Genomic DNA, 27,500 nt, shown 5'->3' with positions numbered 1-27,500 from the left:
GGATGAGGAACAAGAGCGAACGATGGAGACAGAGATGGGAGGGAGGCTGCCCTGCCATCAACACCGTCACAACACGCCCCATCGCTACCGCAACACAATGCGTACGCCGCGAGACATACAAACGGGAGGAGAAACTTAATCTGGAAAGGACTAACAGAAGAAGAAACAATCATGTGGGTGAACAACACTTACACAGAATTAGTTGGGTGGTCGACATGTCATCTGTTCGATCCACCAAAGTGTGCAGCCACCAACAAAATTGTACAAGAGATGGTCGTCCTCCTCAACAATTACTTACAAGAGTCACCCCTCGCACCGTATGCGATGAAATTATTCTTCACACTGCCAAAACTCTTCTTTCAAAAGACACATAGAAATGCGAAGGTGGCGGAAAACGTGAAAGCCGTCGCAAGAAGAGTGGGTCTATGGCAGAACAACCAACTGGATGAGATCCTGGAGGAAGCCCGAGCCATCCAGAAGAGGCTGCCAAGACCATCAGGAAACCAACAAGGGCAGGAAGACAAAGCCCGTAATTTCGCTGGCAATATGCGGCAAGGACAGGTGTCCAGGGCTCTGCGGGCACTTAATGAACAGCAGTCAGGTGGAGTGTTGCCCCTCACCAGGGAAACCATCCACCTGCTGAAGGAAAACATCCTCCCCCCAGTGACGAGGAGGGCCTCAGGATGCAGGGGCCTTTCCGCAAGCCCAATGATGTCATCTACGAGGTGATAACTGGAGAGATGATCTGGAAGAAGTCTCTCCAGACACACGGCAGTGCTGGTCCCTCAGGACTAGACGCTAGAGGGTGGCGTCGCCTGTTGAGCGGCGCACTCTGTGGCAGCGCCGCTAACGACCTATGCGGCGCCCTGGCAGCACTGGCGAGGAAGCTTGCCACCACAAATTGTCACCACGTCGAGGCTCTCACAGCATGCCGATTAATTCCGCTGGACAAAAAGCCGGGATGCAGACCAATTGGCATCGGCGAGGTGATAAGACGCATCATGGGTAAATGCGTCATGACGGTGGTCAAGGACGACGTAAGGAGGGCAGCGGGGAACCTGCAAGTATGTGCAGGACAGCAGGCAGGAGGGGAAGCCGCCATCCACGCTATGAGGGAAATGTTCAGTGAAGACAATTGTGAAGCGGTGTTATTAGTGGACGCCAAAAACGCTTTCAACACTATTAACAGAAAAACAATGCTTCACAACATTCGAGTAAAATGTCCCTCTCTGGCACAATATGTAGAAAACACATATAGTGACCCCTCGGATTTGTACATATGTAGTAATAGTGGTAATAGTGTTAAGGTGTTAAAGTCCATGGAAGGGACAACACAAGGTGACCCAGTGGCCATGGCGATGTACGCCCTCGGACTTTCAGTGCTGCAACAAGTTATCTCATATGAGAAAACGAGTGTGAAGCAAGTGGCGTACGCGGATGACCTGTCAGGGGCCGGCAAAATAAAAGACTTGAAAAAAATGGTGGGGCTTAGTGAACGACAATGGTCCCATCATAGGGTACACACCCAATGCCGCTAAGTCCGTCCTTATTGTAAAGCCTGAACACTATGACAGTGCAGTGGATAGCTTCAGTGGCAGTGGAATTATAATAACAAAGGATGGACAACGGCATCTGGGTGCTGTCATCGGAACAGAGGAGTTCAAGAAGGAGTACATAGGAGAAAAGGTGAAGGAGTGGATACATGAAGTGGAAGTCCTGTCTGACATGGCCAGGACTGAGCCTCATGCAGCCTACTCTGCCTACACTCACGGCTTGCAGCATCGATGGAGATTCGCCATGCGCACCATCCCAGGCATCAGCCCTCTCCTTGCACCACTGGAGGTCTCGATAAGGAACACCTTCCTCCCAGCGTTACTGAGACACCAAACCATCGGAGATGGGGAAAGGGCGCTGCTCGAACTTCCACCAAGACTGGGCGGGATGGGAATCACCTCCCCTGAGAAGTTGGCGACTGTGGAGAACCTCAACTCCCTCAAGCTCACCAGGTCCCTCACAGAGAAGATCATTGCTCAGGACGCACATGGTGAAATATCCCAAAGTGCAGTCACTGAGCAAGGACGAATTATATCTAGAGATAGGCAACAACATCAACGAAACTGTCTCGAAGACCTGATAAACATCCTGCCTGAAACCACAGTGAGAAAAATCCTCACTGCACAGGAAACGGGAGCCTCTAACTGGCTAACGTCACTGCCCATCAGAGCGAAGGGCTTCAGCCTCAACAAACAAGAATTTGTCGACGCCATTGCTCTGAGGTACGGCTGGCCGATGGAAGGACTCCCCAGTACTTGTGTGTGGCTCCCCCAATGACGTCAACCACACCATGACGTGCAAAAAGGGGGATTCGTATGTATCAGGCACGATGAGGTGAGAGATCTGACCGCCAGCATGCTCAGGGAGGTGTGCCACGATGTCTCCACTGAACCGACCCTCCTGCCGCTAGACGGCGAGCACCTGCGCTACAGAACAGCCAACACCACCAACGAGGCTCGAGTCGACGTCAGTGCACGAGGGTTCTGGACAAGGGGACAGAAAGCATTCATGGACATACGGATCTTTGACCCGATGGCCGCCTGTCACCACGAACTCTCCCTGGAGGCCGCCCACCGCAAGAATGAGCAGGAGAAGATCCGAGCGTATGGGGAGAGAATCCAACACGTTGACCAGGGCAGCTTCACACCTCTGGTCTTCACCACATCTGGCGGAATGGGCTCCAAGGCTCAGTGCTTCTACTCAAGACTAGCCGACCTAATGGCAGAAAAGAAGCACCAGCCAAGGAGCCATGTCGTCGCATGGATGAGGTGCCTGTCTCTCATTCTCCCTCCTCAGATCTGCCCTCCTGTGTCTCAGGGGGACAAGGCATTCCACTCCCATACCTGCAGACTTAGGAGGCCTCGACTACGAGGCTACAGTGGTGGAGAGTGGCATAAGAGTAGATAGAGTAGAGGTAGAATGAATTTAGAGTTAACAACTAATGTGTATATTATAGAGTATTAGATATGGTTGGATGCCACAGTCATTAGCGGGAGCTGGGGCTAATGACCTCCAAGTAATGGAGCCCCTAATTGACACATCAATAAACATGGGGTGGAGGTATTATTATTATTATGTAGTAGCAGAAAAAAAAAAAAAGTAGTAGTAGTAGTAGTAGTAGTAGCAGCAGTAGTAGTAGTAGTAGTAGTAGTAGTAGTAGTAGTAGTTGTAGTTGTTGTTGTAGTAGTAGTAATAACAGTAGTAGTAGTAGTAGTAGTAGTAGTAGTAGTAGTAGTAGTAGTAGTAGTAGTAGTAGTAGTTGATGTAGTAGTAAAAATAATCAATATCAGTGCATAAGTAGTGGTGGAAATACATTTGACAAAGACAGATAAGAAAAAAAAGTAGTAGTAGTAGTAGTAGTAGTAGTAGTAGTAGTAGTAGTAGTAGTAGTAGTAGTAGAATAAAGAAGGAATAAAAAAAAGGAAGAAGAAAGAAGAAAAATGACAAGAACAATAAGAAAGGCAATAAATAACGTTAAAAAGAGGATGGCAAGAAAAAAAAAAAAGACAAGGAGGAGGAGGAGGAGGAGGAGGAGGAGGAGGAGGAGGAGGAGGAGGAAGGTACTGTAGGAGCATTAAAGTTTCACCACTACATAAAACACGAGACAGATGAAGACAGATAGACAGGGAGTGGGAAAGTTATTGATGCTTCCACTGTTTTTGTACACGAGGATTGTATAAGTAGATAAAACACTGGTACAGATACACAGGTAGGTAGATACAAGTAGACTGATAGATAAATAGATAGATAGATAGGTGGATAGGTGGATGGGTAGATAGGGTGGATGGATGGATGGATGGATGGATGGATGGATAGATAGATACATGGAAAGGTAAATAAACAGACTGATAAATGGATAGATATATAGATAGGTAGGTAGACAGGTAGATAGATAAATATATAATAATGATAGATAGATATATAGGTAGATAGATAGATAGGTAGACAGGTAGCTAAATATATAAATAATGATAGATAGATAGATAGATATACAGATAGAAAGAGAGATAGATAGATAGACAAAAAATAGATAGGTAGACAGAAAGATAGATAGATACGTAGATAAACAGATAGACAGACATGAACACTTACATACATACAGAAATACTCGTAATATATAGGAAAATATAAATAGAAAGATGAAAAGATGATCTGTATTTACACAAACAGACAGACAAAAAGCAAGAAAAATAAATATTCACAGACAGGCAGAGACAGACAGACAGACAGACAGACAGACAGACAGACAGACAGACAGACAGACAGACAGACAGACAGAGAGACAGACAGGAAAACAGGCAGATAGACAAACAAACAGACACACAAACAGAGAGATATTAAAAAAATACTACACAATGGAAATGAATAATAACAAAAGAACTCAGTTTGACATAACAATAAATATTATGAAAAAAATCTTGAATAATCATGAAGGTAAAATTCCATGATTCTGACATAAATTATCATTGAGGAGAGGATGAGAAAAGGAGGAGGAGGAGGAGGAGGAGGAGGAGGAGGAGGAGGAGGAGGAGGAGGAGGAGGAGGAGGAGGAGGAGGAGGAGGAGGAGGAGGAGGAGGAGGAGGAGGAGGAGGAGAAGAAGAAGAAGAAGAAGAAGAAGAAGAAGAAGAAGAAGAAGAAGAAGAAGAAGAAGAAGAAGAAGAAGAAGAAGAAGAAGAAGAAGAAGAAGAAGAAGAAGAAGAAGAAGAAGAAGAAGAAGAAGGAGGAGGAGGAGGAGGAGGAGGAGGAGGAGGAGGAGGAGGAGGAGGAGGAGGAGGAGGAGGAGGAGGAGGAGGAGGAGGAGGAGGAGGAGGAGGAGGAGAAGAAGAAGAAGAAGAAGAAGAAGAAGAAGAAGAAGAAGAAGAAGAAGAAGAAGAAGAAGAAGAAGAAGAAGAAGAAGAAGAAGAAGAAGAAGAAGAAGAAGAAGAAGAAGAAGAAGAAGAAGATGATGAAGATGAAGATGAAGATGAAGATGAAGATGAAGAAGAAGAAGAAGAAGAAGAAGAAGAAGAAGAAGAAACCCCCCCCAAAAAAAGAAGAAAGAAGAAAGAGGAGGAGGAGGAGGAGGAGGAGTAAGGAGTAAGTAAGTTAGGAGGAGGAGTAAGGTGAGGAGGAGAAGTACCATGAAGATACGAAGGAAAACAATGAGAATGAAGAAGAAGACAAAGAAGGAAAAAGAGAAGTAAAGCGAACGAAAAAATGCAAAAAAAAAAAAACAACGAAAGGCAAACGTCAAGAAAGAAAAAAATCGATAAGAAAATATCAGAATGACGAGAGAGAGAGAGAGAGAGAGAGAGAGAGAGAGAGAGAGAGAGAGAGAGAGAGAGAGAGAGAGAGAGAGAGAGAGAGAGAGAGAGAGAGAGAGAGAGAATACTAATGTTAATATTTTGGAAGCTATCACAAGAGAGAGAGAGAGAGAGAGAGAGAGAGAGAGAGAGAGAGAGAGAGAGAGAGAGAGAGAGAGAGAGAGAGAGAGAGAGAGAGAGAGAGAGAGAGAGAGAGAGAGAGAGAGAGAATACTAATGTTAATATTTTGGAAGCTATCACAAACAAAAAAATAAAAAAATAAAAAGAATAAAAAGGAAAGAAAAGAAAACTTCTCTACTTCTGAACTAACTTGATCAACTGTGCTAACGACTTCAAATAGAGGTCGTTAAGGAAGAGGAGGAGGAGGAGGAGGAGGAGGAAAACACCGTCAGAATATAAAAATAGAAACAAAATAGCAGAGAGAGAGAGAGAGAGAGAGAGAGAGAGAGAGAGAGAGAGAGAGAGAGAGAGAGAGAGAGAGAGAGAGAGAGAGAGAGAGAGAGAGAGAGAGAGAGAGAGAGAGAGAGAGAGAGAGAGAGAGAGAGAGAGAGAGAGAGAGAGAGAGAGAGAGAGAGAGAGAGAGAGAGAGTTATTAAAAGACAAGAAAGTTTACAAGTGGTCTGTTAATCAGTCATTCGGTCAGTCAGTCAATCAGTCAATTAGTTAATAAGACATTGAATCAGTCAGTCAGTCAGTCAGTCAATCAGTCAGGCAATCATCCAGCCATGCAATCAGTCAGTCAGTTAGTCACTTAGTCAACCTGTCATTTAGTTAATAGTCATCCCGTCAGTAAATCAGTCAGTCAGTCAGTCAGTCAGTCAGTCAGTCAGTCAGTCAGTCAGTCAGCCAATCAGTCAGTCAATCAGTCAGTCAATCAGTCAGTCAGTCAATCAGTCACAAGTCAGTTGATCTTCAGCCTTACAACAAAAAAATAAATAAATAAATAAACATATACACAGTCAGTCAGTCAGTCAGTCAGTCAGTCAGTCAGTCAGTCAGTCAGTCAGTCAGTCAGTCAGTCAGTCAGTCAGTCAGTCAGTCAGTCAGTCAGTCACTCACTCACTCACTCACTCACTCACTCACTCACTCACTCAGCCCTCAACACAAGAGAAGAGAAATAAGAGAGAAAGTGAAAAGGGAGTAAAAAAAATATTACTGACAAACTTTGGTAACAATCCACAAATTTTAGCAGACAAAACAAAAAGAAAATACAAACAAAAGCAAAACCAACAAAGATGATACAGATGCACAAAAAAAAAAAAAACAAGAGCTAAAAAAAAATCAAGAGGGAGTCCCGTTGCAAAGGCGAAACTCCCACAACTGAACGCGACACAAGGCGAGGCGGGTCTCAATAAAGAAGAGAGGCAGTGCTTTATATTGAGCAGACGCCTGTGTGCTGTGTGTTTGGATGGCCGTGTTATTACTGCTAGAAAAGGGGCGAGGATGGGCAGCTCTCTCTCTCTCTCTCTCTCTCTCTCTCTCTCTCTCTCTCTCTCTCTCTCTCTCTCTCTCTCTCTCTCTCTCTGTTCCTATGTTTTTATTTGATCCTTCCTTTCTTCACATGTTCCTCGTGTTTTCGTTTTCTTTAATCTTTTTCTTCTTTTTAAATATTTTTAAACATTCAGTTTTTTTCTCCTTTTCTTCGACCTTTTATCATACTTTTTTTCCAAGCATCCAGCTCTTCCTCTTCCTCTTTTTTCAACTTTTCCAAATATCCTTTTACCTTCTTTCCTCTACTTCTTCAACTTTTAAAACATCCATTCTTTTTGTTTCTTCTTCTTCAACTCTTCCAAATATCCAGTTCTTCCTCTTATCTCTTCTTCAGTTTTTTTTTTAAGCATTCATTTCGTTCTCTTCCCTCTTTTCCTTTAGCTTTTTTCAAACACCCATTCCTTCCTTTTGTTTTTTCTCTTCTTCCTCGACTTTTTTCGAATTCCTCCTTCCTCCACTTCCTCAATTTTCCAAACGTCTTTCCTCTTCTTCATCACCTTTTTTATCCAATTCTTTTTTTCCTCTTCGTGTTTTTCAACTTTTCCAAGCATCAGGGCAACAGAACACGACACCACAAATACGAGACGTCAATTCAGATCACACCCACCACTAAACTTCACTAAACTTGATCCTCGTGAACCAGACAAGCTTTCCTTCTAACTCTTCCTTACCCTCACCCTCTCCTATTACTACACGCTTCCCTTCTAACCATTCCCTTCCTTCCCCTTCCCCCTACCAGAGTTAGTTCCTTGGGGTTTGAATGAAGGCAGGAAAATATACGAATACATACGAATATAGAAAAAAATATATATACAATAGTTGATTTTTTTTTTATCTTTCCTTCATCCCTTCCCCACCACCTCCTCTTCCTTCCTTTCCTCCCTCCCTCCCCGAATACTACCTCCTCTTCTAATCCTCCCCTCTCCCTCCTCCACTACTAGCGTCTCTTCTAACTATCCCCTCCCCACCTAACAGCTCATCTACTAACCCTATCTCGTTTTTTTTTCCCTTTTTTTTCATTTTTTTCTTCGGTATTTTCAACCACCTAGCCTCCACACACACACACACACACACACACACACACACACACACACACACACACACACACACACACACACACACACACACACACACACACACACACACACACACAAGGCGCCAGACCAGATCACCAATACTGCGAGAGAGTGGCGCTTTCCAATCACCACCACAACCACCACCAACTGCAAATCCAATTAGGTGTGTGTGTGTGTGTGTGTGTGTGTGTGTGTGTGTGTGTGTGTGTGTGTGTGTGTGTGTGTGTGTGTGTGTGTGTGAGTGGATTACCTGCGTTACAGGCTTAGAGAAAGGGTGTGGTGTGTGCTTGTGATGAGAGAGAGAGAGAGAGAGAGAGAGAGAGAGAGAGAGAGAGAGAGAGAGAGAGAGAGAGAGAGAGAGAGAGAGAGAGAGAGAGAGAGAGAGAGAGAGAGAGAGAGAGAGAGAGAGAGAGAGAGAGAGAGAGTCATTATTGCAACCTCATTAATAAAGATTATTAATGAGCAGGTATTTAAATCTGCTTCTTCTTCTTTTTTTCTTCTTTTTTTCAATCATTATTGCAGCAGCAGCAGCAGTAGTAGTAGTAGTAGTAGTAGTAGTAGTAGTAGTAGTAGTAGTAGTAGTAGTAGTAGTAGTAGTAGTAGTTGTTGTTGTTGTTGTTGTTGTTGTTGTTGTTGTTGTTGTTGTTGTTGTTGTTGTTGTTGTTGTTGTTGTTGTAGCAGCAGCAGCACTAACAAGACAATTTTATAAAGTAAAGCGCCGACAACACACACACACACACACACACACACACACACACACACACACACACACACACACACACACACACACACAAAAAAAAAAAAAAAAAAAAGTAAGACTACACTGTTTTCCTCACAAACACATTACTCTTGATAATTAGTTCACATCTTTAATTTATCGCCTCCAAAAAGGTGACGACAGCTAATATACAGATGAGGGGGCGGGCAGGGGACCAGCCAGGGGGAAGCAGAGGACCAGGAAGGGGGCAGGTAAGAGGGAGGTAGGGTGTATACTCCCCCTGCCTCATCTAATTACAACATATTTAGAGGTCAGAGGAAAGATAAAGGGAAGGAAAATGAGAGAGAGGTAATTTTATAAGTTTAAGTAATGCAGAAAAAATATATTATGGTCGATAACAATGAGTCTATACCCTCCCTGCCTCACCTCACCTCATTACTTCCTATTTAGAGATCAGAGGGAGGATACAGGGAAGGAAAAGGGAGGGGAAAAAAATTAAAGGTTCTCTAATTATTGAAGAAAAATATATCTGACTTTTTTATACTTTCCCTCTTATTACATCACCAGTATATTTAGAGGTCAGGGAATATAAATAAAAAAGAAAAATGGACGGAGGGTCTTAACTACTCTTAACTCCTTAGAGGAGGAGGCAGTAGACACCTGCCGAAACGATAATTACTCCCAGTGAGGTCTAAAGCACTGTTCAGGGGGTGCTGTGAACTTATCATTAAACCCAGCTGTGACCTCACTGAACGTTTCCCTTTGTATCTCACAACACAAGGGGGCAGTCACAGCCTGCCCTCTAAAGACAACTCTCTTCCTCCACACAAAACTACAAGCACCTAATAACACACACACCCTTCACTCAAAAATTTTAAAATCATCATGGCGACTCCTACACCAGCCTCGGAGTCCCCATCTGGGGAGGGGACCATAAATGTCCCCAGGTCGGACTGCCTTTCTGTCGACGACCCTAAGTGTCTTGACACCCCCCTCAACTTTTTCTTTATTAACTTCTGCAACATTCGCGGTCTAAGATCTAATTTTCAATCTGTAGAACACCACCTCTCCTCTTCTAAACCTCATCTTCTTTTCCTCACTGAAACTCAGGTGTCTGAGGCAACTGACAGTAGCCCCTTTTCTGTTTTCTCCTACTTTCTCTATCCTCATTTTCGATCCAAAGCTGGATGCTGCGTTTATGTGCGCAATGACTTAACCTGCTCTCGTGCCCACGCTCTTGAATCTTCCGAGTTTTCCACCATCTGGCTACGACTACAGAGTCACTCTCATATTAAATTTATCTGTGCTGTATACCTCTCTCCTAACTCCTCTGACTATAAGAAATTCTTTGACTACTTAACTTCCAAAGTGGAGCACATTCTGACCCTCTTCCCTTTTGCAGAGATCTCCATTCTTGGAAATTTCAATGTTCACCACCAGCTTTGGCTTTCCTCTCCCTTCACTGACCATCCTGGTGAACTAGCCTACAACTTTGCTATCCTCCATGACCTAGAGCAATTGGTGCAACACCCTACTCGCATTTCTGACCGTCTTGGAGATACGCCCAACATTCTTGACCTTTTCCTGACCTCTAATCCTTCTGCTTATGCTGTCACCCTTTCTTCTCCGTTGGGCTCCTCCGATCACAATCTCATATCTTTATCTTGTCCTATCACTCCAATCCCTCCTCAGGATCCCCCTAAGCGAAGGTGCCTCTGGCGTTTTGCCTCTGCCAGTTGGGGGGACCTGAGGAAGTATTTTGCTGATTTTCCTTGGAATGACTACTGCTTCCGTGTCAGAGACCCGTCTTTGTGTGCTGAGCGCATAACAGAGGTGATAGTGTCTGGCATGGAGGCGTACATTCCTCACTCTTTTTCTCGTCCTAAACCTTCTAAACCTTGGTTTAACACAGCTTGTTCTCGTGCTATACATGATAGAGAGGTGGCCCACAAAAGGTACTTAAGCCTTCCATCACCAGAATCTCATGCACTTTATATTTCTGCCCGGAACCATGCCAAGTCTGTTCTCCAACTAGCCAAAAACTCCTTCATTAACAGAAAATGTCAAAACCTTTCAAGATCTAACTCCCCTCGTGATTTCTGGCATCTAGCCAAAAATATCTCCAATAACTTTGCTTCTTCTTCTTTCCCTCCTCTACTTCAACCAGATGGCACCACTGCTATCACATCTATTTCTAAAGCTGAACTCTTTGCTCAAACCTTTGCTAAAAATTCTACCTTGGACGATTCTGGGCTTGTTCCTCCCTCTCCTCCACCCTCTGACTACTTCATGCCACGTATTAAATTTCTTCTCAATGATGTTTTCCATGCCCTCGCTGGCCTAAACCCTCGGAAGGCTTATGGACCTGATGGGGTCCCTCCTATTGTTCTCCGAAACTGTGCCTCCGTGCTTGCACCTTGCCTAGTCAAACTCTTTCAGCTTTGTCTGTCAACATCTACCTTTCCTTCTTGCTGGAAGTTTGCCTACATTCAACCTGTTCCTAAAAAGGGTGACCGTTCTAATCCCTCAAACTACCGTCCTATTGCTTTAATTTCCTGCCTATCTAAAGTTTTTGAGTCTATCCTCAACATGAAGATTCTTAAACATCTATCACTTCACAACCTTCTATCTGATCGCCAGTATGGGTTCCGTCAAGGCCGCTCTACTGGTGATCTTCTGGCTTTCCTTACTGAGTCTTGGTCATCCTCTTTTAGAGACTTTGGTGAAACTTTTGCTGTTGCCTTGGACATATCAAAAGCCTTTGATAGAGTCTGGCACAAAGCTTTGATTTCCAAACTACCCTCCTACGGTTTCTATCCTTCTCTCTGTAACTTCATCTCAAGTTTCCTTTCTGACCGTTCTATTGCTGCTGTGGTAGACGGTCACTGTTCTTCTCCTAAATCTATTAACAGTGGTGTTCCTCAGGGTTCTGTCCTGTCACCCACTCTCTTCTTATTATTCATTAATGATCTTCTAAACCAAACTTCTTGTCCTATCCACTCTTATGCTGATGATACCACCCTGCACTTTTCCACGTCTTTTCATAGACGTCCAACCCTTCAGGAGGTAAACATATCACGCAGGGAAGCCACAGAACGCCTGACTTCTGATCTTTCTAAAATTTCTGATGGGGGCAGAGCAAACTTGGTATTGTTCAATGCCTCAAAAACTCAATTCCTCCATCTATCAATTCGACACAATCTTCCAGACAACTATCCCCTCTTCTTCAATGACACTCAACTGTCCCCCTCTTCTACACTGAACATCCTCGGTCTGTCCTTTACTTATAATCTGAACTGGAAACTTCACATCTCATCTCTAGCTAAAACAGCTTCTATGAAGTTAGGTGTTCTGAGACGTCTCCGCCAGTTTTTCTCACCCCCCAGCTGCTAACTCTGTACAAGGGCCTTATCCGTCCATGTATGGAGTATGCTTCACATGTCTGGGGGGTTCCACTCATACTGCTCTTCTAGACAGGGTGGAATCAAAAGCTTTTCGTCTCATCAACTCCTCTCCTCTAACTGACTGTCTTCAGCCCCTCTCTCACCGCCGCAATGTTGCATATTTAGCTGTCTTCTACCGCTATTTTCATGCCAACTGCTCTTCTGATCTTGCTAACTGCATGCCTCCCCTCCTTCCGTGGCCTCGCTGCACAAGACTTTCTTCTTTCTCTCACCCCTATTCTGTCCACCTCTCTAATGCAAGAGTTAACCAGTATTCTCAATCATTCATCCCTTTCTCTGGTAAACTCTGGAACTCCTTGCCTGCTTCTGTATTTCCACCTTCCTATGATTTGAATTCCTTCAAGAGGGAGGTTTCAAGACACTTATCCACCAATTTTTGACCACTGCTTTGAATCTTTTAAGGGACTGGCATTTCAGTGGGCATTTTTTTTATTAGATTTTTGTTGCCCTTGGCCAGTATCCTTCCTACATAAAAAAAAAAAAAAAAAAAAAAAAAAAGGAAGATTCTTAAACATCTATCACTTCACAACCTTCTATCTGATCGCCAGTATGGGTTCCGTCAAGGCCGCTCTACTGGTGATCTTCTGGCTTTCCTTACTGAGTCTTGGTCATCCTCTTTTAGAGATTTTGGTGAAACTTTTGCTGTTGCCTTGGACATATCAAAAGCTTTTGATAGAGTCAGGCACAAAGCTTTGATTTCCAAACTACCCTCCTACGGGTTCTATCCTTCTCTCTGTAACTTCATCTCAAGTTTCCTTTCTGACCGTTCTATTGCTACTGTGGTAGACGGTCACTGTTCTTCTCCTAAATCTATTAACAGTGGTGTTCCTCAGGGTTCTGTCCTGTCACCAACTCTCTTCTTATTATTCATTAATGATCTTCTAAACCAAACTTCTTGTCCTATCCACTCCTACGCTGATGATACCACCCTGCACTTTTCCACGTCTTTTCATAGACGTCCAACCCTTCAGGAGGTAAACATAGCACGCAGGGAAGCCACAGAACGCCTGACTTCTGATCTTTCTAAAATTTCTGATTGGGGCAGAGCAAACTTGGTATTGTTCAATGTCTCAAAAATTCAATTCCTCCATCTATCAACTCGACACAACCTTCCAGACAACTATCCCCTCTTCTTTAATGACACTCAACTGTCCCCCTCTTCTACACTGAACATCCTCGGTCTGTCCTTTACTTATAATCTGAACTGGAAACTTCACATCTCATCTCTAGCTAAAACAGCTACTATGAAGTAAGGTGTTCTGAGACATCTCCGCCAGTTTTTCTCACCCCCCAGCTGCTAACTCTGTACAAGGGCCTTATCCGTCCATGTATGGAGTATGCTTCACATGTCTGGGGGGTTCCACTCATACTGCTCTTCTAGACTGGCTGGAATCAAAAGCTTTTCGTCTCATCAACTCCTCTCCTCTAACTGACTGTCTTCAGCCTCTCTCTCACCGCCGCAATGTTGCATATCTAGCTGTCTTCTACCGCTATTTTCATGCTAACTGCTCTTCTGATCTTGCTAACTGCATGCCTCCCCTCCTTCCGCGGCCTCGCTGCACAAGACTTTCTTCTTTCTCTCACCCCTATTCTGTCGACTTCTCTAACGCAAGAGTTAACCAGTATTCTCAATCATTCATCCCTTTCTCTGGTAAACTCTGGAACTCCCTGCCTGCTTCTGTATTTCCACCTTCCTATGACTTGAATTCCTTCAAGAGGGAGGTTTCAAGACACTTATCCACCAATTTTTGACCACTGCCTTGACCCTTTTACGGGACTGGCATTTCAGTGAGCATTTTTTTTATTGATTTTTGTTGCCCTTGGCCAGTATCCTTCTTACATAAAAAAAAAAAAAACTAATGCATGAAAAAGAAAAATATTACATAAAGTATTTATGAATCTCTATATGATCTCCCTCCCTAACTAAATCTTTTTTTTTTTTGTTAGATGATGAATAAAGGGAAGGAAAAAAGGAAGGGTGGGTAATTGTAAAGATCCTTAACTGTTAAATTAATGCATGAGAAATATGTTATGCTAAATATCTCTTTCCATACCATCCCTCGCTCCCTCCATGTAATATATTTAAAGGTCAGGGAGTAGATACAGGGAAGGACTGAGAGAGACAGACAGACAGACAGACAGACAGACAGTAAATCAAAATGGCCAAACACCAAACAAACTTCAATGTTAAAATACAAAAAGAAGAAAAAGACAAAACAAGACGAAACAAGACAAACAAAACTTAAAAAAAGAAAAAAATATCCACCATCCAATCACGACTTTCCTCTTTCATTTTCTTTCCTTTTCTTTTCACTTTTTTCCTTTTGTTTCTTCTTCAGTTTATTTTTCTCTCAAGTTTTCCTCGTACAATTAATTTCTAGTTTTCATTTGCTTTTGTGTTATTTTTCATTGCTTTTACTCTCTTTTTGGTCAAATTTTTAAGTACAGAAACTTTGGGAACAGTCAGTCATCGCATTTCTCTCTCTCTCTCTCTCTCTCTCTCTCTCTCTCTCTCTCTCTCTCTCTCTCTCTCTCTCTCTCTCTCTCTTTCTCTCAATTGGCATTTGATTTCTGCCTCACTCAGCCTCGTGTCTGTCCTGCAGAAAGAAGGAAGGAAGGAAGGAAAGAAAGGAAGAAAGGAAGGAGGAAGGGAGGGAAGGAGAGATTGAGGAAGGGAAGGAGGAAAGGAAGGAAGGGATGGAGGGAAGGAGGAAGTAAGGAAGGAAGGAAGGAAGGAAGGAAGGAAGGAAGGAAGGAAGGAAGGAAGGAAGGAAGGAAGGAAGGAAGGAAGGAAGGAAGGAAGGAAGGAAGGAAGGAGGGCAGAGAGGAAAGTAGGGAAATAAATATATAAGGAATGAATAAATGAATGAATGAAGAAAGGAAGGAAGGGAGCAAGCAAAGAAACCAAAGAGAAGAAAGGAAGAAGGAAAGGAGGCTAGAATGGGTAGAGACAAGAAAAATGACAATGAAAGAAGGGAGGGAATAAAGCAAGGAAGGAAGAAACGAAGAAGGGAGACAAGGAAAGCATGAGTGAGCATAAAAGGGAAGAGAAAAAATTAAGAAAGAGGAGGGATGACAAAGAGAGAAAAAAATAGATTCAGGAGGGGACAAGAGGAAAGATGAAGAAGAGATGGATTAAAAGAATGAGTGAAGTGAATAAACGAGGCACTGAGAGAGGAATGGAAAGAGGGAGAGGGAAAGGAAGAAAGATGAACAAGAGATATAAAGAAAAATATTAGAGAGAGAGAGAGAGAGAGAGAGAGAGAGAGAGAGAGAGAGAGAGAGAGAGAGAGAGAGAGAGAGAGAGAGAGAGAGAGAGAGAGAGAGAGAGAGAGAGAGAGAGAGAGAGAGAGAGAGAGAGAGAGAGAGAGAGAGAGAGAGAGAGAGAGAGAGAGAGACTGGACAACGAGACCTTCTGAATGACTATACTACAATTACAGATTCTATGAGTTCTGAGGCAAACGGACAGCAAGGTCAAAGGAAAAGAGCAATGTGGTGACCCCACAACACAGTGAATATTGTATTGTCAAGAAAGAAGGATAAAGAACACAAAATAAGGAAGAAGAAAGAAGAGAAGATAGAATAAGGAGGAGGAAAGAAGAAATGGAGAAGATGAATGAAGTAGGGAGAATAACAAGTGCTCATATTACCTGGGAAAGTGAAAATAATTAGCACTTGATATCAAGGGAGCCGAGAAAACACAAACATGGACACAGGACCCACACAGTCCACAACAGGCAGACAGCCATAAAACCTGCGAAGGCAGCCTGGGTCAAAGAGAGGTTAACGATAATGATAGCAGGGACAAGGCAGAGAAAGGATTTGAAAGGGTAAGTAGGTCAGGAGGCGTGAGGCCAGGAAGCGTGAGGGTCGGCCAGGAGACGTGAGGCACCAGGAAGGACAAGTTAACCTATAGAAAAATACCCATGCCCACTAACGCTCCGCCTCCAAACTGCCCCTACCCTCTAACTGGCTTCTGTATCAAGCACCACGCCTGTGAGCGGATCACAACCATAAGTGAGCAATGTGAATGGCAGATATGTAAAATGTTATGAAAACAGATAATTTTCTGAGGGAAATAGGCAGACCTAAGTGATTGGATATTATAGCATGTAACAGTAGAATAATGCAGTAGGAGAAAGTAGCAGACAGAGAGCCAGAGTTTCCTGAGGACCTGACCAGAGAGGGGTCGAGATGAACAGAATAACTTAAAAGTAAATGGAGTTTGAAAGAGTAATGCAGTCTATAAATCAATTATCTTATTAAAGGAGGAGTAGGATGTTTATTTGATGCTTTATGTTTGGTATGACAGGTTTGTATGGTGTACGAAAATTTACTTAATTATGGAATGTTTATGGTAATTGATGTGATGCTGATATCATGTGTGTTCTCTAACTGAACATTAATTGCGCCGATTCAATATTTGTTGTGTTATGCATTTGATACTGTTTATGTTTTTCTCAAGATGACTGCGTTGATCAGTGAACATGTTGAACAGATATAAAGTGACACCTAACAACTTTGAATAATTTGAAGATGAATGCGAGTGAGAAATTTTTTGACTTGTGAGAAATGTAAGTAATTAGTAGTTGTTAATTAATATATGAAAATGTTTGTGAGTGTTCCAGCAGCCTTTACATACCAAATCCATGCAACATCTCAGCCCACGACAACAACACGCAACAGTGAGAGACAGTCGTGGAATATGGTAGGAGAGGTTGAAAGTGAGACATGTTACTCCATCTAAAACTGTCTGCTATAGAGAAAAAATAACAAAAAGTAACTTAAGCAGGAGTTAAATGAGATGGACAGAGAGAAACAGGAAGGAATACTGAGAGAGAGAGAGAGAGAGAGAGAGAGAGAGAGAGAGAGAGAGAGAGAGAGAGAGAGAGAGAGAGAGAGAGAGAGAGAGAATCCTTCGTGACCTTCCTTATCCTACAATATAGCCAGCCCTCACCGGGGACTGCAAGGTGTAGCGGGGCCTGTGTTTCCTTCCTGTGAGTCTGATGCTGCAACAGAGAGAGGCCGCCTTTCATTTCTCTCCTCTCCTCTCTTCTCCTCCTCTGCTGATGCTCTTTTTGTTACCGGGAGTCACTGAGAGCTATTGTGTGCTTGCTGGCTCTCTCTTTTTGTCTCTCTCTCCCTCTTTCTCTCTCTGTTTTTTTCTTTTTCTCTTTTTCTCAATGTAGTGGGTGGAAATGTTGATAAACTGATAGCTTTCTTTTCTTTCTTTTTTTTTTTGTTAGTTTTATTTATTTATTTATTTATTTTTCTTTTTTTGGCTAGTCTGCTTGTTTGTCTGTACATGTGTTTTTGTTTCTATCTAGCTATCTGTGTGTTTGTGTCAGTCTGTCTGAATGTCTATGTTATTTGTCTCTGTCTGGCCGTCTGTCTGTCTGTTAGTCTTTCTCTCTCTCTCTCTCTCTCTCTCTCTCTCTCTCTCTCTCTCTCTCTCTCTCTCTCTCTCTCTCTCTCTCTCTCCCTCTCCCTAGCGCGTTATAAGACCTCGTTATGTTCAAGCACTGCATACATTTCCTCATATTTCCTTCACGTGCATTGATATTTCTTTCTGGCCCCAAGAAGCAATCATGGACCTGCACATTTTTATTCACTGTTCTATACTCCTTCGCTTTCGGTGTATTTACGGGAACCATTACATTCAAGAAAAATAATAATAATAAAAGTGGACACAAGGAAGAGGAAGAGGAAGATGAGGAGGAGGAGGAGGAGGAGGAGGAGGAGGAGGAGGAGGAGGAGGAGGAGGAGGAGGAGGAGGAGGAGGAGGAGGAAGATGAGGAGGAGCAGGAGGAGGAGGAGGAGGAGGAGGAGGAGGGCGACGCTGAGTAACATAACAATGAGAAGAAGAAGAAGAAGAAGAAGAAGAAGAAGAAGAAGAAGAAGAAGAAGAAGAAGAAGAAGAAGAAGAAGAAGAAGAAGAAGAAGAAGAAGAAGAAGAAGAAGAAGAAGAAGAAGAAGAAGAAGAAGAAGAAGAAGAAGAAGAAGAAGAAGAAGAAGAAGAAGAAGAAGAAGAAGAAGAAGAAGAAGAAGAAGAAGAAGAAGAAGAAGAAGAAGAAGAAGAAGAAGAAGAAGAAGAAGAAGAAGAAGAAGAAGAAGAAGAAGAAGAAGAAGAAGAAGAAGAAGAAGAAGAACAAGAAGAAGAAGAAGAAGAAGAACAAGAACAAGAACAAGAAGAACAAGAAGAACAACAACAACAACAACAACAACAACAACAACAACAACAACAACAAGAACAAGAACAAGAACAACAACAACAACAACAACAACAACAGAAAACAGAAATAAAATAACGAACTAAAGAAAAAAATAAGCGGAATTCCAATCTTGCGTTAATTTTTACCTCACAATCCAACCTTTCCTTCCTTCAAAACAAACAATAATTGAGAGAGAGAGAGAGAGAGAGAGAGAGAGAGAGAGAGAGAGAGAGAGAGAGAGAGAGAGAGAGAGAGAGAGAGAGAGAGAGAGAGAGAGAGAGAGAGAGAGAGAGAGAGAGAGAGAGACCTAAAAATGACCTCAAGAAGAAAGAACCATCAATGAGAAACCAGAAACCAAAGAGAAAAGCAAAATAAAAAAAGAGAGAAAAAGAAAAGTATGAAAACAATAATCAGTCTTCCTCCTCTTCTTCCTCTTCCTCCTCCTCCTCCTCCTTCGGTCAAAAAGTAAAGAGGAACGAGGAGCAGCTGAAGGAAGAAGGATGAGGAGGACTGGGAATGAACGGTGCTGGTGGTTCATTATGCTCCCCACCAATGCTCCTTCCGTGATTATTTTTGAAGGGTAGAAAGAAGCACATCGATAAATGTAAGTCTCTGGAGTGTTGCTCTCTCTCTCTCTCTCTCTCTCTCTCTCTCTCTCTCTCTCTCTCTCTCTCTCTCTCTGATCACTTTTTTTCTCATTCCCTATAAATTGACTTTAAAATCTAAAAAAATAAATAAATAGAATAAAAACAATAACACAAGAGATAGTATCAGTAAAAACAATAAAAATATACATGAAAAACAAGATTCTCTCTCTCTCTCTCTCTCTCTCTCTCTCTCTCTCTCTCTCTCTCTCTCTCTCTCTCTCTCTCTCTCTCTTGGTATGTGAGGGGGTTTTTATGCAGAGAGAGAGAGAGAGAGAGAGAGAGAGAGAGAGAGAGAGAGAGAGAGAGAGAGAGAGAGAGAGAGAGAGAGAGAGAGAGAGAGAGGGAGAGAGCATTTGCGTACCTTTACATGAGTGAGTGCGTGAGTTCCAAGGTTCTTTAGTGGTTCCGGGAGAGGAGCGTGGCAAGATCGATGCTGATTGGCTGAACTGGGGCGTGGAGGTGTGAGCTGATTGGTTGAGGCGATACTGGAACGTACACGAGAGACGGTCATACCAATTATTTCCGCTAGATGTCTCTGATTGCACACACACACACACACACACACACACACACACACACACACACACACACACACATTCTCTCTCTCTCTCTCTCTCTCTCTCTCTCTCTCTCTCTCTCTCTCTCTCTCTCTCTCTCTCTCTCTCTCGCTCACAGTGGCCTGGTTCTGGATTGATAAAACAAAGCAAACACACGAAAAATAAATTTGCAACAGAGTATAAAATTTTGAAGCTTTATTGAAAGTGGTGCCTGATTTCTTTTCATCTATTTCATTCGCTTATTTATTTTATTTTTATTTATTCACTTATTTTCCAGGGGGATGATTTGTCTATTTATATATACCAATTTTCCCTGTCGTTTATATACAAAGCCCGTTACGCTGCAACCATAATGACTTTCGGTAACTAAAACGCATTTCTGACTAATCTGATCTAATTCCTGTTGATTAAAAACGTTAATTAATACAGTTAGACTTCAGACTCCTGTTTCTGTAATTACTTTAGAAAGGATGGATTAGTGGTCAAACATTAAATTTTATAAGCGTTACAAGTTTACAAGGAAAAATAAGGCGGTTTGACGAAATAGTGATGATAATTCGGTTTACGAGATTGTTAGAAAAGGTTTCCGAAGTTACAAGTATTATTATTTTATCTATCTATGTATTATTATTATTATTATTATTATTATTATTATTATTATTATTATTATTATTATTATTATTATTATCATTATTTCATGAAAGTGGAGCTCTTGCCAAGAACAAGAAGAAGTCTGGGAAAAGAAGGCTCAATGAAGGGTGCCATTTCCCGAAGAGTAGTCAAAAAGAATATGCAAATAATGAGGAAAGTAAGAATGGAGTGTACAAAATAAACCCTTGGAAAATAATTCTTCCTTGTACTTTGTTACCATAAATATCACAAGCAGTAAATAATTCCCTTGTTTCTGACACTGAAGCTGCAAGAAACACACACACACGCGCACACACACGCGCACACACACACGCACGCACACACACACACACACACACACACACACACACACACACACACACACACACACACACACACACACAAATAAACGAATATATGAACAAAAAATACACAACAGACAAGTTAATACGAGCAAGGTAGAAGCAGAAAGGCATGAAAAGTGGCAAGCAGGAGCCCTTAGATGTCCTCACGGCATCAAAAGAACACCCAAAGCTTCCCTTGCTAACTTGAAAAGAAAAAGGCAGGCGTGGCTTCAAAGGGGCGACTCTGCAGGAACATGACTGAGAAACAACCGCTTATAAAGTAAAGTTGGGGAAGAGCTGGTTACTCCTCCTGTACCTCCTCATCCTCCTCCTCCTCTTCCTTCTCCTGGATACGTCGAGACTCGGAGAGGCTTAAGCAATGAGATTACCCAGGTGTAGTTAGGTTAGCATATGACAAAGCCCCATTGACTTAGAACTCCTGTTTTCCTGGTGCTTGGGGAGGGGATAGGGAATGCTGGGGAGTGTAAGGGACGTAAGAGAAGAGATAAGGTGCCTGGGAAGGGGAAAGATTGCTGTGGGAGGGTAAGGAATGCTGCGGGAGGGTCAAGAGGTGTCGTGGAGGGAAAAATGCGTGATGGGAGTTGAGAGAAGTTGTTGATTTGCAGTAAAACGGTGATAAAAGTTGATTGTGATTGCTAGGAGGAGGAGGAGGAGGAGGAGGAGGAGGAGGAGGAGGATTACAAAGGATTACAAAGGATAACCAAACATCAACAGTCATTTAGGTCTTTGCAAGGCTGCTTGGGAACTGCTTCTAACTAGATATAGGATAGAGAGATAGGACAGCAAGACAGAAGGCACGGAGGAGGACGAGAAGGATGTGGAGGAAGAGGAGAAGGAGGAGGATGAGGAGGAGGAGGAAGAGGATGGTGCGTGGATAGTGCAGATGAGGTAGTGATCAATTCTAGGAAGAGAGAAATAGCTCAACTTTAATAGCCAAGAAAACTATGACGAAGAATAAGTGTTGTTACTCCTACTCCTCATTCTCTCTTTTGTCATCTTCCCTCTGCATCAGAATGACTTCAAGAGACAAGTTGATTTTCACCTCGGCAACTTCCTTGTCCAAACATTTGCTTCTTTGTCTTTGTCTTCCCTTTAAGCCTCAGGAGAGAGAGAGAGAGAGAGAGAGAGAGAGAGAGAGAGAGAGAGAGAGAGAGAGAGAGAGAGAGAGAGAGAGAGAGAGAGAGAGAGAGAGAGAGAGAGAGAGAGAGAGAGAGAGAGAGAGAGAGAGAGAGAGAGAGAGAGAGAGAGAGAAATTGCTGGAGGCGCAGGAGTGAGGAAAAGAAAAGGAAAAGTGGGAAAAAATTGTCTTCCATATGGAGATGAGGTGGGTAAGGGCAATTGCCACAAGTTTTCTCTCTTCAAGCTGCTCTTCCATTTCTTTGTCTCTTAGAATACAAGTGTAGGAAAGAAATGTTGTTTTGATAATTCATTCAGCAACTGGCAGGTAGATGATGTTAAAAGTTTCCACCCTGATTAGCTCCTGAGAATATTGTTCCGTCATAATTCAGTTACTAGTATTGTATTGTATAGCACCTGCCTAAACCTTGACATCCCACCCCTGCCACCAGTAAACATCCCATCCCTGCCACCATAACATATCCCACCTCTGCCACCAATACACATCCCACCCCTGCCATCAACATACATCCCACCCCTGCCACCAGTATACATCCCACCCCTGCCACCAATACAACCTAAATATTTCCTGTCTTTTCCACATATAAAAAGAGCATGAAAAGTTTTATCATCATTCTTTCTCCTTCCCTCTTCCTCCTATCTTCCCTATTTCCTCTTTACCGTTTTGTTCCCTGCCCCTCCATCCATAACTTCCTTCCTATTAACTTCCGTCCCTCCCTCTCCCTCCTGCCTTTTTCCTGACTCTTTCTTATGGTAAGGAGCCTCTTCCCGCCTCTGGGGTCTTCCTGTTGACGAGGATTTCCCGCACCAGCTGTAATATTACTTACTTTCTGTCACACAAAGCCAAACATCCTGTCGACCACGGAGGAAGAGTAGGAGGAGGAATAAGGGAAGCTCTATTCTTCCTTCGCGAATATCTAATAATAAATTCCTGAATAATCTGGTGGGTACTCAAGTTCTCTCTCTCTCTCTCTCTCTCTCTCTCTCTCTCTCTCTCTCTCTCTCTCTCTCTCTCTCTCTCTCTCTCTCTCTCTATTGTTTTGTACTCGTATGTAAATGTTCCTCTGAAGAGTGTCACACCGAGAAGAGGATAAGAAGACCAAAAAGAACAAGAGCAATCAACAGAATCATCAGCAGCAACGAAGTTTTTATTTTATTTTTTTATTTATTTGGTTTTGTTGATGAATATTTCACAGATGAGTGTCTCAGGGCAAGAAGAAAAAGGGAAGGAAGAAGAACAATAGCGAGAACAGAAGTATCATCGTCACCAGCAATAATACATTTTTTGTGTTCGGAAAGTATCACACCACACCAAAAAGAGGAGAAAGTACGTAGAAAAAAAGAAAAAAAAGAAAAAAAGGAACAAAAACCACTACCGCCAGGAACATCAAAGACACCACAACACAGACACCCGCAATGCTCATCTTCACTTTCCCTGAACTCAGAGTCCCGGAGGCTGAGGTGCATTGCCTGGCCCTCGCTTACCTGCTTGTACCCCTGAAAAGACTTCAAAGGCCAAGACTTAGCTGGAGCAAATCGTGTGGATGAATAGAGAGATGAGTTAATTGCTTGTTCTCCACAGGTTTCCAAATCAAAAGGTCTCTCTGCCTGGTTGGAGGAAGCATAAACGTTTAGAAAGTCGAAAAGTTTAGAAACTCACAAGGCGAGTTATCTTCCCCACTCACTTCCACTGTGTTTTGTGCCTCTCCTTAAGTTGAAGCTCTTCAGTCTAACTTGAATGCTGGTTACTACAGCTTCTGACAGTGACTGTATGACTAATGATGACTGACTGGCGACTTCTTATGACTGAAGGAAAGACTGAAAATCAATGTTGAGTATAAGTTACTAGACTTCTGATCAGGACTGTATGACAAATTCCGTGGTTTTAAAGACTGGTGAGTGTGATAACTGGCGATTGGTGACTGGTGTCAGACTGCTTCATCTACTCGTACCATCATCTGCTGCAGTTGTTGTGTAATCAGGTGCGCGTAGGCATGTTATACACGTTAAGAAGAGAATATAATCATGATGACTTTTTTGCTGCCAGAATTTTTTTTTTCCCACAATAATTTTAAACTTTTATAGGTTCACCTTAACCTACAGTTTCCTAAATGTACCTTAGAGAAGATAACCTCTTTTCCTTTTTCTTCCGTGTATTCATGCAAACATTCTTCCGCAGCGCTCTGAATGATAACAAAGGATGACCATACCCCTCTTACGTCACAAGGGGAGTGTTACCTTCCCCTGCCACAACCGTCCTTGTCCTCATCACTTCTCCTTTCGCCGTTTCCCTAGAGTCAAGGGTTGGCGCCATGCACGAGTCTTCTCCAGTTGTTTTTGTCTCCTTATCCTCACCACTCCTGCTCCTCAATCCTCTAGAGAATGGCGAGTCTGACAGAGTCTTGAAATTCTGATGTCAACAAAGGACAGCCATACCACATTCATGTCACATGGGGAAGTGTCACCTTCTACCAAAACCATCCTTGTCCCTTCCACTCCCAGTACTCGCCACGCCTCTCTTGACTGCGACTGATAAAACCTCGATATACTGGTCGGGCTGAGGAGGGCAGGTCTTAGTGCTTGCGTTGGTATCAGTGGTTATTGCTAGGGCAGTTTATGATTTATATAAAGAACTCCAATCAGAATAACTCGGAATGTGATAGATGGAGAAAGCAATCTTGACACCCTGCCAAGGCTGAAGGGGGAAAAGGTTCAATGCTTGTGTTGGTATGTGTGGTTATAGCGTGGATAGTTTATAATTCATGTGAAGAACTGATCAGATAAAAAAAAAAAAAATATATATATATATATATATATATATATATATATATATATATATATATATATATATATATATATATATATATATATATATATATATATATATATATATATATATATATATATATATATATATATATATATATATATATATATATATATATATATATATAAAGAACTGGCGATGTAAAAAATAAAGGGAGGTGTTGAATAGTGATTTTTTTTTATTTATTTATTTATTTTTTTTTTATGAAGCATTCTGTACTTCGCAATATCACTTTTGGGAACTGTACCCGTTTACTGCTATTTGGCAAATCTTTCCTTAACCATTGAGCACTATAAGATATTTCATCATGTTCTGCAGCCACCCCTAAACACTATACCGGCTAGAAATTCCAAAAACTTAATCTTCTAACCAATTTTCTTTCTTGTAGACGCTTATAAAGGTTTCACACATTGTCCTTAGTGTCGTGAATGGTTGTATATTGCAAAGATGGGGTTAAGTTAAGACGAATAAGTAAGCACTGTGATCTTTCTACGCAGAAGCAAAGGGGGAGGAAGGAAGCCAAATCAAATAAATAGAGGACAGAGAGGATTGAATAATTCTGCACCAAGAGGGGAAGGGACAAGGGTGTACAGTGGAATGAAAGACATGTGTGTGTGTGTGTGTGTGTGTGTGTGTGTGTGTGTGTGTGTGTGTGTGTGTGTGTGTGTGTGTGTGTGTGTGTGTGTGTGTGTGTGTGTGTGTGTGTGTGTGTGTGTGTGTGTGTGTGTGTGTGTGTGTGTGTGTAACCCTTCTGATTCGTGCTGAAAATTGGATTATTATTGAAGCTAATAGTGATGGTGGTGGTGGAGGTAGTAGTAGTGGTAGCAGTGGTGGTGGTGGTGGTGGCGATGATGGTGGTGGTGGTGGTGGTAGTGGTGGTGGTAGTGGTGTTAGTAGTGATAACAATAACAATACAATCCTCATTGTTCCAAAACCAAAAAAGTCTAAAGAAAACTCCCTCCCTCCCTCCCTCTCCTCCCTCCCCCCAAAAAAAAAAACAATAATGAACAATAAAACAAATTAACTCTCTCTCTCTCTCTCTCTCTCTCTCTCTCTCTCTCTCTCTCTCTCTCTCTCTCTCTCTCTCTCTCTCTCTCAAGCAGGAATCAAACCTTTCCCTTCGCCGCTCCCTCATTTCCTCCCCTGTAATATTTCCTTTCTCTCCTGTTATTACCTCAACCTTCATATTTTTTGCATATTTCCATTTATTCCCTCGACCGAGAAAATAGGACATAAAAGGAGGAGGAGGAGGAGGAGGAGGAGGAGGAGGAGGAGGAGGAGAATTCGGTTTTAGATGAGAAAAAGAGAAATTAACGCAAAAACTTGAGAATGAGAGAGAGAGAGAGAGAGAGAGAGAGAGAGAGAGAGAGAGAGAGAGAGAGAGAGAGAGAGAGAGAGAGAGAGAGAGAGAGAGAGAGAGGGTAATGGATAAGAAAACACGTGAAAACTCAACATAACGAAGAGGATAAAAGAAAAAAAGAGAAAGAGAAAAGACAAGAAAATAAGACTGAAAATAGAATAAAACTAAAGATTAAAGAAATAAATAAGGAAAGAAAAGAAAAGGAAAATCACATGAAAAAGAAATATTCTAGTATAAACACAACGAAAAAAAAAAAAACGAGAAATAAAACATTCTTGTATAATCACAAAATATAACAAAAAAAAAAAAAAGAAGAAAGAAAGAAAGAAGACGAATACGAATCCAATTACCCACAAAATATAACAAAAAAAAAAAAAGAAGAAAGAAAGAAGACAAAAATACGAATCCAATTACCCATAGTTAATCTTCTAAGCACCAAGAAGCAACGCAGGAAGACCAGAGGAGCACAGAACAAGTAGGAACAGGATCAGAGGACTACAACACAATTACTAAGGACAGACTGAGGTCCCGGGAGAAGGAACAACCAGCCAGCCAGCCAATCAGTCAGCCAGTCAGACAGTCAAGTCAGTCAACCAGTCCATCAGAGCCCCGTAGTTACCGAGCTATTGATAACCGGCCAGGTGTGTTGCATAACCGGCAGATGAAAGGTAATGAGGCTGTGAGTCCCTTGGCTGTGAAGATGCATTGATAGGTGATGGAATGGATAGGTAGATTGGTAGGGTGCACAGAGGAACGGATGACCAGGTAAGGAGTAAGGCAGATGAACAGATAGATACTGAGATTGACAGAGATAGAGATGGATGGATGGATGGATGGGTTGGTAAAGAGTACAAAGGAAGGAATGGCCAGGTAAAGAGATAGATGGATTGATTGATTGACAGATAGATGGACAGATAGATAGATAGATAGATAGGACAAAAAGAAAACATGAATAAGAGAGAGAGAGAGAGAGAGAGAGAGAGAGAGAGAGAGAGAGAGAGAGAGAGAGAGAGAGAGAGAGAGAGAGAGAGAGAGAGAGAGAGAGAGAGAGAGAGTAAAAAGCAGTGTTAGACATAAAAAGAAAACGTTCTCAAGCCAAATCATTAATATTTTGTTAGGCTTTTAAATACAGGAATACTCGCAATACCTCCATCGAGCCATACGGTGCGTCCCTGCAGAAGTTCATACAATATTATACAACAATAGAATGAAAATAATTGAAGTATAAAAAGAGAGAGAGAGAGAGAGAGGAAGGGAGAGGGAGGACAGGACAGAAATGAGAACTGACAAGCAGGGAGCATCCAGACACAGGCAAGGGATACGAGGTGACGCCACTGGTGCAACACAAGGGAACACAAAGGAAGAACAAGTGTCAACATGCCTATATAGGATCACACTCTTAAATATTTTGGAGTCTTACCTCGATTACCTTCAGCATGTTCTAGTTAAGTTCGTTTGGTGAAAGTTGGTGGGTTTTCAAGGTTTTATTTATTTCTTTTTTTGGGGGGGTTATTTTGCATCATCAATGTGAAAAATTACTCTTAACAGACTTTAGTGGAAATCGGTATAACTTTTAAGGGTGTTTTCATGATCCTGGCATCAAATTAACAAGGATCCTGCATTATTAACAAAAAAAAAAAAACCTTAACAGGCTGTAA

The 27,500-nt window shown here is 42.2% G+C and overlaps 1 protein-coding gene across 2 annotated transcripts in view; it reads right to left on the bottom strand.

Moving 5' to 3' along the window:
• LOC135112741 (lanC-like protein 2) overlaps positions 1-27,500 on the bottom strand; it is a 180,617-nt gene that overhangs the window by 26,266 nt on the left and 126,851 nt on the right. For both annotated transcript variants that reach the window (XM_064027508.1, XM_064027507.1), the window contains one exon: positions 19,328-19,451. The gene's annotated coding sequence lies outside the window, so the exon portion shown is untranslated. The remainder of the gene's footprint in view (positions 1-19,327; positions 19,452-27,500) is intronic.

This window comes from Scylla paramamosain, chromosome 24 (genome assembly GCF_035594125.1).
Source record: "Scylla paramamosain isolate STU-SP2022 chromosome 24, ASM3559412v1, whole genome shotgun sequence".
NCBI classification, from domain to species: Eukaryota; Metazoa; Arthropoda; class Malacostraca; order Decapoda; family Portunidae; genus Scylla; species Scylla paramamosain.
The sequence above is the reverse complement of the archived record's forward strand: the minus strand, read 5'-3'. Positions and strand labels throughout refer to the sequence as shown.